This window comes from Sinohyriopsis cumingii, unplaced genomic scaffold (genome assembly GCF_028554795.1).
Source record: "Sinohyriopsis cumingii isolate HCF-2022 unplaced genomic scaffold, ASM2855479v2 utg001752l, whole genome shotgun sequence".
In the NCBI taxonomy this organism is placed as follows: domain Eukaryota; kingdom Metazoa; phylum Mollusca; class Bivalvia; order Unionida; family Unionidae; genus Sinohyriopsis; species Sinohyriopsis cumingii.
In genome coordinates, this window is record NW_028316044.1 from 1,703,749 (window position 1) to 1,718,331 (window position 14,583).

Here is a 14,583-nt window from a genome sequence, read left to right on the forward strand (position 1 = left end):
AAACTGCACTGTCCAACTGCCATGAACCAACAACCGTATAGGATCCTAATTATACATGTTTACGTATCTTGCCTGAGGTCCCTCTGTTAATGGTAATGTCCTCGCTTTTCCATCTCTTTTCAAAGCGATGGTTTGTATCTTTCTTTTTTTCTATATTTTTTCTGTTTCAGTTCTCCCGATTGGTATTGTATACAATTTCTTCTAGCAAAACAAACAACACTATGAATAAAGGAATAAAATAATCCAGATGTGTAACACACTGAAGACATTCTAACATCTATAAATTCAAACTGAAACAAATAACACCAGATAATTTGCGAATATTGTTACTTCACTGATCTCTCACACAGGAATGATTAACGTTATGCATGACCTATTACCTAAGTGACGAGAATAGAGTATCATCAGCGCGTCGGTGGTGTAAAGGTTAGCATGGTTGCCTTCCAAGCAGCCGATCCGGGTTCGATTCCCGGCTGACGCATGTCATTTTGTCAATACCGAGTTTAAAAGCGAACATATCAGCGTCTTTGTTTTTCTTCTCTTTCGGATATTTAGCAACCCTCAGTCACAAGTTTCAATACTTCTCTTCACTGTGCATGATTTTGTTTTTCATATGTAGGACGTTCATAAACCTTCCACTAATTCCGAAGACAGCCACGATAACTTAGTTGATAGAGTTTCTGATTCGGTATCAAAGCGTGTTATTTAATACAAATGGAGATAAAAAGAAATGGATGTATCTCATCTCTTCATTTCCTTTCTCCGTATTAAAAGAATTATTATTTTAGTACTGTGATTAGACACGCATTACGACAATAGCGAGCATCATTTTAAGATATTTCGTGTTGATCCAGGTAGATGGGCTACGCAACAAACATCATATCACACACAAAACCAAAATTTTGTTATAATGTTATGGAGTCTAGTATAATTTTTTTGGCATTAGAATGTCAACGTTAAATGAAATATTGACGCAAATATCTACTTAAATATTATCAGAAGCAGCCATATAATCCCACATGTATTCATCTACTTTCAAATAATAATCTAAACTAATTATCAAAAGATTTTACAAAATTTAAGATTTTGTCTCTTGAGCTATAAATTTGATAATGAATTATGGATGCCTGGACCATAACCTTTCAATGAATTTATTAAACATTTAATACAAAATGCACTGTCAACCTGCCATGAACCAACAGCCTTATAGGATCCAAACGATACATGTTTATGTTTCTTGCTTGAGGTTCTCCTGTTGCTAGTAATGTCCTCACTTTTCCATCTCTTTTCAAAGCGATTGTTTGTATCTTTCTTTTTCTCTATTTCTTCCTAGTTCAGATCTCCCGATTGGTATGGTATACAATTTCTTCTAGCAAACAAAACAGCACTATGAATAAAGAAATAAAATACTCCAGACGGATCACACAATGAAGACACTCTAACATCTATATATTAAAACTGACACAAATGACATCAAAATATTTTTGCAAATATTTTTATTTGACTGTTCTCTTTGAGAATATTTGCAAGGGAAAGATAAATGGATCAATCCAAACTATGCCACGTTGAATTAGTCACTGTAATGACAAACATTATACATGACCTGTCACCTAAGTGACGAGAATAAAGTATAACCAGCGCGTCGGTGGTGTAAAGGTTAGCATGGTTGCCTTCCAAGCAGCCGATCCGGGTTCGATTCCCGGCTGACGCATGTCATTTTGTTAATAACGAGCATAAAAGAGAACATATCAGCGTCTTTGTTTTATTTCTCTTTTGGATATCTAGCACCCCTCAGTCACAAGTTTCAATACTTCTCTTCACTGTGCATGATTTTGATTTCATATGTAGGACGGCCATAAGCATTGCACTAATTCCGAAGACAGGCACGATAGCTTAGTTGGTAGAGTATCCGATTCGTTATCCAAGGGTGACCGGTTCGATATTCACTCAGGCCACCTTCGGGACGGCGGTCATGTAACCAACAACTGTCAGATGATGATCATATATTTTAACACTTGTTGCTTTATCTGCCTCAATTGCTTTCACTTTTACATCTCTTTTCGAAACACGTCTTTATATATTCTTTCTTTCTTCTGATTTCTATGTTCCTTCTTCATAATGTGTCTTAGTCCTTTACAGTAATTACCATATATTCGAGAATAATTTTCACATATTTTGACACATATGTGAAAAGCTTTCATCATATTTCATGCACATACGCTTTGGTTTACTTTCTCTTCCTAAAGTAAATGCATCGATTCGTTCTCCTATTAATTAATGTTGTATTTTTTGTATTTCGTCTTTACATAACATTCACGAAACTGTCCGTAGTGAAGGGCCAAACACCACACCCTCCGAACTTCCCAGAGGTCTAAAGCGCTCACCGTTACGGATCACTGCCATCTCACCTCTGTCGGCATGGTTTCGAGTCTCGGGTTCGGCCAATGTTGGGATGAGAGGAAGCTTGCCGGTAGGTTCTCGTGGGTCGGTGGTTCTTTCCAGGGCTTTCCTGGATTCTTCCTCCACCATTTATACTGGCCGCCATGTATAGCCTATCTTGTGCTGAAAATGGCGTCAAACTTTGCAACAACAACGTCAGTAGTGAATACAACGAGATAGTCTATCTAACATGGATGTCTCTTACACATCACAGACAAGCATTATGCATGACATGTCCCCTAAGTGAAGGCAATTCCAAGCAGTCGATCCGGGTTCGATTCCTGGCTGAAACATCGCTTTTTGTCACTGCCCTACTTAAAGCGAACATATCTCCTGCTGGAGATTTTTGAGCAACCCTCAGTCACAAGATTCAATACTTTTCTTCGCTGTGCATCATTATTTTTTGCATATGTATGACGTTCATAAATCTTCCGCTAATTCCAAAGATAGCCGCGATGCTTAGTTGGAAGAGCTTCTGATTCGGTATCAAAAAGGGTACCGGGTTGGATGTTTACTCAGGCAAGCTCCGAACGGCGGCCTCTCTGGGAACTAATTACCTCGTGGTAAATCCAAACAACTTTCACTTTCTTCGCCATAGTGAAGACAATAATATTTTGAAAATGACATTACAGAAAATATTTCCTAACATAGATCAATGGGAACAAACCCAAGGAAAAACAGATACATGTGTTTCCGTCCGGCTGACCGTCCATGTTTTTCTTTGCCGATCAATGAACTTTTTCCCCTGGGCAAAATAAGAAAACTAATTTCGGAAACTGATTGACGCATCTATTTCAGCCGGTTTTGCCCAGTCCTTGAAGCGTTTATATAAATAAATAGATAGTTCATTATAATATATGTCATGTCAAAGAAAACAATCTACCGACTCTACTTTTAAAATCAGTTGAATAGGAAATCTATACATTTTTATAGCTATATATTAAAAACTCAACTTAATAACTAAACAAAATGTTTGCTTATATTTTTATTTGAATGTTGTCTTTGCTCTCATTTTGTATGAGAAACAAAACATTCCAAATCAAAATTATGCTTGGTCAAATTAGTCCAAAAGAAAGTACAATTGCAAACCGGCTAAATCACAATGAATTTCAACTTTTCAGTCTCGCACGTAAATCGCACTGTCCAAATCCTGACAGCTCGCCGCAGGACTTACAAAAAAACCACATCTCTTCATTGATAGGCATGCCTTTTTGAAAATAAAAAGACTAATGCGATACATTGATCAGGAGTCTGCTAATCATAAAGCCATGTAATATCAAATCCAACAAATAATTTTTGCATCAACCAACCTATCCAACTTTAAATTAATTCAGTTAGTCAACTGTCAGTGCCATTTTTATTAGAGAATCAATCACTTGACTAACCAGAGAACTTTTTTCATAAAGAGTCCACATATTTATTGGAACAAGCAAGAGAATCGACGCCGTTCTGCCACCTGTTGTCCTTTTTCAGCAACCATGTATATGGTTTGTTGATGCTACGTTTGCAGATAGAAAAAAGAAAATAATACCCATATTCATGTCATTGAAGTATTTTACTCTGAATCCAGTACAGATATGCACAAGGCAACTAAAATGTATTTTACATATCAATAGACCTATAGCGATGACTACACGATGTTTTTAAGACTGCTTGTAATGAGATGGAGTTATTTAATACAAATGGAGACGAAAAGAAATGGATGTATCTCATGTCTTCATTTCATTTCTCCGTATTAAAAGAGTCATTAATTTATTACTATGTTTAGACACGCATTATGAGAATAGCGACCATCATTTTAAGAGATATCTTGTTGGTCCAGGTAGATGGGCTACGCAACAAACATTATCAAATGACACAACAACAAAAAAATTTGTTATCATGCGATGGAGATCAAGTATAATTTTTTGTCATAAGAATGTCAGTGTTAAATGGAATATTGACACAAACACCTACTTAAATATTCTCAGAAGCAGCCATATAATCCCACATGTATTCATCTATTTTCAAATAATTATCAAAACGAATTATCAAAAGATTATACGAAATTGAAGATTTTGTCTCTTGAGCTGTCGATTTGATAATGAATTCTGGATGAATGGACCATAATCTTTCATTGAATTTACTAAACATTTAATACAAACTGCACTGTCCAACTGCCATGAACCAACAACCGTATAGGATCCTAATTATACATGTTTACGTATCTTGCCTGAGGTCCCTCTGTTAATGGTAATGTCCTCGCTTTTCCATCTCTTTTCAAAGCGATGGTTTGTATCTTTCTTTTTTTCTATATTTTTTCTGTTTCAGTTCTCCCGATTGGTATTGTATACAATTTCTTCTAGCAAAACAAACAACACTATGAATAAAGGAATAAAATAATCCAGATGTGTAACACACTGAAGACATTCTAACATCTATAAATTCAAACTGAAACAAATAACACCAGATAATTTGCGAATATTGTTACTTCACTGATCTCTCACACAGGAATGATTAACGTTATGCATGACCTATTACCTAAGTGACGAGAATAGAGTATCATCAGCGCGTCGGTGGTGTAAAGGTTAGCATGGTTGCCTTCCAAGCAGCCGATCCGGGTTCGATTCCCGGCTGACGCATGTCATTTTGTCAATACCGAGTTTAAAAGCGAACATATCAGCGTCTTTGTTTTTCTTCTCTTTCGGATATTTAGCAACCCTCAGTCACAAGTTTCAATACTTCTCTTCACTGTGCATGATTTTGTTTTTCATATGTAGGACGTTCATAAACCTTCCACTAATTCCGAAGACAGCCACGATAACTTAGTTGATAGAGTTTCTGATTCGGTATCAAAGCGTGTTATTTAATACAAATGGAGATAAAAAGAAATGGATGTATCTCATCTCTTCATTTCCTTTCTCCGTATTAAAAGAATTATTATTTTAGTACTGTGATTAGACACGCATTACGACAATAGCGAGCATCATTTTAAGATATTTCGTGTTGATCCAGGTAGATGGGCTACGCAACAAACATCATATCACACACAAAACCAAAATTTTGTTATAATGTTATGGAGTCTAGTATAATTTTTTTGGCATTAGAATGTCAACGTTAAATGAAATATTGACGCAAATATCTACTTAAATATTATCAGAAGCAGCCATATAATCCCACATGTATTCATCTACTTTCAAATAATAATCTAAACTAATTATCAAAAGATTTTACAAAATTTAAGATTTTGTCTCTTGAGCTATAAATTTGATAATGAATTATGGATGCCTGGACCATAACCTTTCAATGAATTTATTAAACATTTAATACAAAATGCACTGTCAACCTGCCATGAACCAACAGCCTTATAGGATCCAAACGATACATGTTTATGTTTCTTGCTTGAGGTTCTCCTGTTGCTAGTAATGTCCTCACTTTTCCATCTCTTTTCAAAGCGATTGTTTGTATCTTTCTTTTTCTCTATTTCTTCCTAGTTCAGATCTCCCGATTGGTATGGTATACAATTTCTTCTAGCAAACAAAACAGCACTATGAATAAAGAAATAAAATACTCCAGACGGATCACACAATGAAGACACTCTAACATCTATATATTAAAACTGACACAAATGACATCAAAATATTTTTGCAAATATTTTTATTTGACTGTTCTCTTTGAGAATATTTGCAAGGGAAAGATAAATGGATCAATCCAAACTATGCCACGTTGAATTAGTCACTGTAATGACAAACATTATACATGACCTGTCACCTAAGTGACGAGAATAGAGTATAACCAGCGCGTCGGTGGTGTAAAGGTTAGCATGGTTGCCTTCCAAGCAGCCGATCCGGGTTCGATTCCCGGCTGACGCATGTCATTTTGTTAATAACGAGCATAAAAGAGAACATATCAGCGTCTTTGTTTTATTTCTCTTTTGGATATCTAGCACCCCTCAGTCACAAGTTTCAATACTTCTCTTCACTGTGCATGATTTTGATTTCATATGTAGGACGGCCATAAGCATTGCACTAATTCCGAAGACAGGCACGATAGCTTAGTTGGTAGAGTATCCGATTCGTTATCCAAGGGTGACCGGTTCGATATTCACTCAGGCCACCTTCGGGACGGCGGTCATGTAACCAACAACTGTCAGATGATGATCATATATTTTAACACTTGTTGCTTTATCTGCCTCAATTGCTTTCACTTTTACATCTCTTTTCGAAACACGTCTTTATATATTCTTTCTTTCTTCTGATTTCTATGTTCCTTCTTCATAATGTGTCTTAGTCCTTTACAGTAATTACCATATATTCGAGAATAATTTTCACATATTTTGACACATATGTGAAAAGCTTTCCTCATATTTCATGCACATACGCTTTGGTTTACTTTCTCTTCCTAAAGTAAATGCATCGATTCGTTCTCCTATTAATTAATGTTGTATTTTTTGTATTTCGTCTTTACATAACATTCACGAAACTGTCCGTAGTGAAGGGCCAAACACCACACCCTCCGAACTTCCCAGAGGTCTAAAGCGCTCACCGTTACGGATCACTGCCATCTCACCTCTGTCGGCATGGTTTCGAGTCTCGGGTTCGGCCAATGTTGGGATGAGAGGAAGCTTGCCGGTAGGTTCTCGTGGGTCGGTGGTTCTTTCCAGGGCTTTCCTGGATTCTTCCTCCACCATTTATACTGGCCGCCATGTATAGCCTATCTTGTGCTGAAAATGGCGTCAAACTTTGCAACAACAACGTCAGTAGTGAATACAACGAGATAGTCTATCTAACATGGATGTCTCTTACACATCACAGACAAGCATTATGCATGACATGTCCCCTAAGTGAAGGCAATTCCAAGCAGTCGATCCGGGTTCGATTCCTGGCTGAAACATCGCTTTTTGTCACTGCCCTACTTAAAGCGAACATATCTCCTGCTGGAGATTTTTGAGCAACCCTCAGTCACAAGATTCAATACTTTTCTTCGCTGTGCATCATTATTTTTTGCATATGTATGACGTTCATAAATCTTCCGCTAATTCCAAAGATAGCCGCGATGCTTAGTTGGAAGAGCTTCTGATTCGGTATCAAAAAGGGTACCGGGTTGGATGTTTACTCAGGCAAGCTCCGAACGGCGGCCTCTCTGGGAACTAATTACCTCGTGGTAAATCCAAACAACTTTCACTTTCTTCGCCATAGTGAAGACAATAATATTTTGAAAATGACATTACAGAAAATATTTCCTAACATAGATCAATGGGAACAAACCCAAGGAAAAACAGATACATGTGTTTCCGTCCGGCTGACCGTCCATGTTTTTCTTTGCCGATCAATGAACTTTTTCCCCTGGGCAAAATAAGAAAACTAATTTCGGAAACTGATTGACGCATCTATTTCAGCCGGTTTTGCCCAGTCCTTGAAGCGTTTATATAAATAAATAGATAGTTCATTATAATATATGTCATGTCAAAGAAAACAATCTACCGACTCTACTTTTAAAATCAGTTGAATAGGAAATCTATACATTTTTATAGCTATATATTAAAAACTCAACTTAATAACTAAACAAAATGTTTGCTTATATTTTTATTTGAATGTTGTCTTTGCTCTCATTTTGTATGAGAAACAAAACATTCCAAATCAAAATTATGCTTGGTCAAATTAGTCCAAAAGAAAGTACAATTGCAAACCGGCTAAATCACAATGAATTTCAACTTTTCAGTCTCGCACGTAAATCGCACTGTCCAAATCCTGACAGCTCGCCGCAGGACTTACAAAAAAACCACATCTCTTCATTGATAGGCATGCCTTTTTGAAAATAAAAAGACTAATGCGATACATTGATCAGGAGTCTGCTAATCATAAAGCCATGTAATATCAAATCCAACAAATAATTTTTGCATCAACCAACCTATCCAACTTTAAATTAATTCAGTTAGTCAACTGTCAGTGCCATTTTTATTAGAGAATCAATCACTTGACTAACCAGAGAACTTTTTTCATAAAGAGTCCACATATTTATTGGAACAAGCAAGAGAATCGACGCCGTTCTGCCACCTGTTGTCCTTTTTCAGCAACCATGTATATGGTTTGTTGATGCTACGTTTGCAGATAGAAAAAAGAAAATAATACCCATATTCATGTCATTGAAGTATTTTACTCTGAATCCAGTACAGATATGCACAAGGCAACTAAAATGTATTTTACATATCAATAGACCTATAGCGATGACTACACGATGTTTTTAAGACTGCTTGTAATGAGATGGAGTTATTTAATACAAATGGAGACGAAAAGAAATGGATGTATCTCATGTCTTCATTTCATTTCTCCGTATTAAAAGAGTCATTAATTTATTACTATGTTTAGACACGCATTATGAGAATAGCGACCATCATTTTAAGAGATATCTTGTTGGTCCAGGTAGATGGGCTACGCAACAAACATTATCAAATGACACAACAACAAAAAAATTTGTTATCATGCGATGGAGATCAAGTATAATTTTTTGTCATAAGAATGTCAGTGTTAAATGGAATATTGACACAAACACCTACTTAAATATTCTCAGAAGCAGCCATATAATCCCACATGTATTCATCTATTTTCAAATAATTATCAAAACGAATTATCAAAAGATTATACGAAATTGAAGATTTTGTCTCTTGAGCTGTCGATTTGATAATGAATTCTGGATGAATGGACCATAATCTTTCATTGAATTTACTAAACATTTAATACAAACTGCACTGTCCAACTGCCATGAACCAACAACCGTATAGGATCCTAATTATACATGTTTACGTATCTTGCCTGAGGTCCCTCTGTTAATGGTAATGTCCTCGCTTTTCCATCTCTTTTCAAAGCGATGGTTTGTATCTTTCTTTTTTTCTATATTTTTTCTGTTTCAGTTCTCCCGATTGGTATTGTATACAATTTCTTCTAGCAAAACAAACAACACTATGAATAAAGGAATAAAATAATCCAGATGTGTAACACACTGAAGACATTCTAACATCTATAAATTCAAACTGAAACAAATAACACCAGATAATTTGCGAATATTGTTACTTCACTGATCTCTCACACAGGAATGATTAACGTTATGCATGACCTATTACCTAAGTGACGAGAATAGAGTATCATCAGCGCGTCGGTGGTGTAAAGGTTAGCATGGTTGCCTTCCAAGCAGCCGATCCGGGTTCGATTCCCGGCTGACGCATGTCATTTTGTCAATACCGAGTTTAAAAGCGAACATATCAGCGTCTTTGTTTTTCTTCTCTTTCGGATATTTAGCAACCCTCAGTCACAAGTTTCAATACTTCTCTTCACTGTGCATGATTTTGTTTTTCATATGTAGGACGTTCATAAACCTTCCACTAATTCCGAAGACAGCCACGATAACTTAGTTGATAGAGTTTCTGATTCGGTATCAAAGCGTGTTATTTAATACAAATGGAGATAAAAAGAAATGGATGTATCTCATCTCTTCATTTCCTTTCTCCGTATTAAAAGAATTATTATTTTAGTACTGTGATTAGACACGCATTACGACAATAGCGAGCATCATTTTAAGATATTTCGTGTTGATCCAGGTAGATGGGCTACGCAACAAACATCATATCACACACAAAACCAAAATTTTGTTATAATGTTATGGAGTCTAGTATAATTTTTTTGGCATTAGAATGTCAACGTTAAATGAAATATTGACGCAAATATCTACTTAAATATTATCAGAAGCAGCCATATAATCCCACATGTATTCATCTACTTTCAAATAATAATCTAAACTAATTATCAAAAGATTTTACAAAATTTAAGATTTTGTCTCTTGAGCTATAAATTTGATAATGAATTATGGATGCCTGGACCATAACCTTTCAATGAATTTATTAAACATTTAATACAAAATGCACTGTCAACCTGCCATGAACCAACAGCCTTATAGGATCCAAACGATACATGTTTATGTTTCTTGCTTGAGGTTCTCCTGTTGCTAGTAATGTCCTCACTTTTCCATCTCTTTTCAAAGCGATTGTTTGTATCTTTCTTTTTCTCTATTTCTTCCTAGTTCAGATCTCCCGATTGGTATGGTATACAATTTCTTCTAGCAAACAAAACAGCACTATGAATAAAGAAATAAAATACTCCAGACGGATCACACAATGAAGACACTCTAACATCTATATATTAAAACTGACACAAATGACATCAAAATATTTTTGCAAATATTTTTATTTGACTGTTCTCTTTGAGAATATTTGCAAGGGAAAGATAAATGGATCAATCCAAACTATGCCACGTTGAATTAGTCACTGTAATGACAAACATTATACATGACCTGTCACCTAAGTGACGAGAATAGAGTATAACCAGCGCGTCGGTGGTGTAAAGGTTAGCATGGTTGCCTTCCAAGCAGCCGATCCGGGTTCGATTCCCGGCTGACGCATGTCATTTTGTTAATAACGAGCATAAAAGAGAACATATCAGCGTCTTTGTTTTATTTCTCTTTTGGATATCTAGCACCCCTCAGTCACAAGTTTCAATACTTCTCTTCACTGTGCATGATTTTGATTTCATATGTAGGACGGCCATAAGCATTGCACTAATTCCGAAGACAGGCACGATAGCTTAGTTGGTAGAGTATCCGATTCGTTATCCAAGGGTGACCGGTTCGATATTCACTCAGGCCACCTTCGGGACGGCGGTCATGTAACCAACAACTGTCAGATGATGATCATATATTTTAACACTTGTTGCTTTATCTGCCTCAATTGCTTTCACTTTTACATCTCTTTTCGAAACACGTCTTTATATATTCTTTCTTTCTTCTGATTTCTATGTTCCTTCTTCATAATGTGTCTTAGTCCTTTACAGTAATTACCATATATTCGAGAATAATTTTCACATATTTTGACACATATGTGAAAAGCTTTCCTCATATTTCATGCACATACGCTTTGGTTTACTTTCTCTTCCTAAAGTAAATGCATCGATTCGTTCTCCTATTAATTAATGTTGTATTTTTTGTATTTCGTCTTTACATAACATTCACGAAACTGTCCGTAGTGAAGGGCCAAACACCACACCCTCCGAACTTCCCAGAGGTCTAAAGCGCTCACCGTTACGGATCACTGCCATCTCACCTCTGTCGGCATGGTTTCGAGTCTCGGGTTCGGCCAATGTTGGGATGAGAGGAAGCTTGCCGGTAGGTTCTCGTGGGTCGGTGGTTCTTTCCAGGGCTTTCCTGGATTCTTCCTCCACCATTTATACTGGCCGCCATGTATAGCCTATCTTGTGCTGAAAATGGCGTCAAACTTTGCAACAACAACGTCAGTAGTGAATACAACGAGATAGTCTATCTAACATGGATGTCTCTTACACATCACAGACAAGCATTATGCATGACATGTCCCCTAAGTGAAGGCAATTCCAAGCAGTCGATCCGGGTTCGATTCCTGGCTGAAACATCGCTTTTTGTCACTGCCCTACTTAAAGCGAACATATCTCCTGCTGGAGATTTTTGAGCAACCCTCAGTCACAAGATTCAATACTTTTCTTCGCTGTGCATCATTATTTTTTGCATATGTATGACGTTCATAAATCTTCCGCTAATTCCAAAGATAGCCGCGATGCTTAGTTGGAAGAGCTTCTGATTCGGTATCAAAAAGGGTACCGGGTTGGATGTTTACTCAGGCAAGCTCCGAACGGCGGCCTCTCTGGGAACTAATTACCTCGTGGTAAATCCAAACAACTTTCACTTTCTTCGCCATAGTAAAGACAATAATATTTTGAAAATGACATTACAGAAAATATTTCCTAACATAGATCAATGGGAACAAACCCAAGGAAAAACAGATACATGTGTTTCCGTCCGGCTGACCGTCCATGTTTTTCTTTGCCGATCAATGAACTTTTTCCCCTGGGCAAAATAAGAAAACTAATTTCGGAAACTGATTGACGCATCTATTTCAGCCGGTTTTGCCCAGTCCTTGAAGCGTTTATATAAATAAATAGATAGTTCATTATAATATATGTCATGTCAAAGAAAACAATCTACCGACTCTACTTTTAAAATCAGTTGAATAGGAAATCTATACATTTTTATAGCTATATATTAAAAACTCAACTTAATAACTAAACAAAATGTTTGCTTATATTTTTATTTGAATGTTGTCTTTGCTCTCATTTTGTATGAGAAACAAAACATTCCAAATCAAAATTATGCTTGGTCAAATTAGTCCAAAAGAAAGTACAATTGCAAACCGGCTAAATCACAATGAATTTCAACTTTTCAGTCTCGCACGTAAATCGCACTGTCCAAATCCTGACAGCTCGCCGCAGGACTTACAAAAAAACCACATCTCTTCATTGATAGGCATGCCTTTTTGAAAATAAAAAGACTAATGCGATACATTGATCAGGAGTCTGCTAATCATAAAGCCATGTAATATCAAATCCAACAAATAATTTTTGCATCAACCAACCTATCCAACTTTAAATTAATTCAGTTAGTCAACTGTCAGTGCCATTTTTATTAGAGAATCAATCACTTGACTAACCAGAGAACTTTTTTCATAAAGAGTCCACATATTTATTGGAACAAGCAAGAGAATCGACGCCGTTCTGCCACCTGTTGTCCTTTTTCAGCAACCATGTATATGGTTTGTTGATGCTACGTTTGCAGATAGAAAAAAGAAAATAATACCCATATTCATGTCATTGAAGTATTTTACTCTGAATCCAGTACAGATATGCACAAGGCAACTAAAATGTATTTTACATATCAATAGACCTATAGCGATGACTACACGATGTTTTTAAGACTGCTTGTAATGAGATGGAGTTATTTAATACAAATGGAGACGAAAAGAAATGGATGTATCTCATGTCTTCATTTCATTTCTCCGTATTAAAAGAGTCATTAATTTATTACTATGTTTAGACACGCATTATGAGAATAGCGACCATCATTTTAAGAGATATCTTGTTGGTCCAGGTAGATGGGCTACGCAACAAACATTATCAAATGACACAACAACAAAAAAATTTGTTATCATGCGATGGAGATCAAGTATAATTTTTTGTCATAAGAATGTCAGTGTTAAATGGAATATTGACACAAACACCTACTTAAATATTCTCAGAAGCAGCCATATAATCCCACATGTATTCATCTATTTTCAAATAATTATCAAAAAGAATTATCAAAAGATTATACGAAATTGAAGATTTTGTCTCTTGAGCTGTCGATTTGATAATGAATTCTGGATGAATGGACCACAATCTTTCACTGAATTTACTAAACATTTAATACACACTGCACTGTCCAACTGCCATGAACCAACAACCGTATAGGATCCTAATTATACATGTTTACGTATCTTGTCTGAGGTGCCTCTGTTAATGGTAATGTCCTCGCTTTTCCATCTCTTTTCAAAGCGATGGTTTGTATCTTTCTTTTTTTCTATATTTTTTCTGTTTCAGTTCTCCCGATTGGTATTGTATACAATTTCTTCTAGCAAAACAAACAACACTATGAATAAAGGAATAAAATAATCCAGATGTGTAACACACTGAAGACATTCTAACATCTATAAATTCAAACTGAAACAAATAACACCAGATAATTTGCGAATATTGTTACTTCACTGATCTCTCACACAGGAATGATTAACGTTATGCATGACCTATTACCTAAGTGACGAGAATAGAGTATCATCAGCGCGTCGGTGGTGTAAAGGTTAGCATGGTTGCCTTCCAAGCAGCCGATCCGGGTTCGATTCCCGGCTGACGCATGTCATTTTGTCAATACCGAGTTTAAAAGCGAACATATCAGCGTCTTTGTTTTTCTTCTCTTTCGGATATTTAGCAACCCTCAGTCACAAGTTTCAATACTTCTCTTCACTGTGCATGATTTTGTTTTCATATGTAGGACGTTCATAAACATTCCACTAATTCCGAAGACCGCCTCGATAACTTAGTTGATAGAGTTTCTGATTCGGTATCAAAGCGTGTTATTTAATACAAATGGAGATAAAAAGAAATGGATGTATCTCATGTCTTCATTTTCTTTCTCCGTATTAAAAGAATTATTATTTTAGTACTGTGATTAGACACGCATTACGACAATAGCGAGCATCATTTTAAGACATTTCGTGTT

General features: G+C 36.1%; 7 non-coding genes across 7 annotated transcripts; all 7 read left to right on the forward strand.

Annotated features, from left to right (window-relative positions):
* The first annotated feature begins 409 nt into the window (after positions 1–409).
* On the forward strand, positions 410–481 carry Trnag-ucc (transfer RNA glycine (anticodon UCC)). The gene has a single exon. It is a non-coding gene; the product is annotated as a tRNA-Gly (tRNA).
* Positions 482–1,639: 1,158 nt separating this feature from the next.
* On the forward strand, positions 1,640–1,711 carry Trnag-ucc (transfer RNA glycine (anticodon UCC)). Its single transcript has one exon. It is a non-coding gene; the product is annotated as a tRNA-Gly (tRNA).
* A 3,277-nt stretch (positions 1,712–4,988) lies between these two features.
* On the forward strand, positions 4,989–5,060 carry Trnag-ucc (transfer RNA glycine (anticodon UCC)). The gene has a single exon. It is a non-coding gene; the product is annotated as a tRNA-Gly (tRNA).
* A 1,158-nt stretch (positions 5,061–6,218) lies between these two features.
* Trnag-ucc (transfer RNA glycine (anticodon UCC)) lies at positions 6,219–6,290 on the forward strand. The gene has a single exon. It is a non-coding gene; the product is annotated as a tRNA-Gly (tRNA).
* Positions 6,291–9,567: 3,277 nt separating this feature from the next.
* On the forward strand, positions 9,568–9,639 carry Trnag-ucc (transfer RNA glycine (anticodon UCC)). The gene has a single exon. It is a non-coding gene; the product is annotated as a tRNA-Gly (tRNA).
* A 1,158-nt stretch (positions 9,640–10,797) lies between these two features.
* On the forward strand, positions 10,798–10,869 carry Trnag-ucc (transfer RNA glycine (anticodon UCC)). The gene has a single exon. It is a non-coding gene; the product is annotated as a tRNA-Gly (tRNA).
* A 3,277-nt stretch (positions 10,870–14,146) lies between these two features.
* Trnag-ucc (transfer RNA glycine (anticodon UCC)) lies at positions 14,147–14,218 on the forward strand. The gene has a single exon. It is a non-coding gene; the product is annotated as a tRNA-Gly (tRNA).
* Positions 14,219–14,583: the final 365 nt, after the last annotated feature.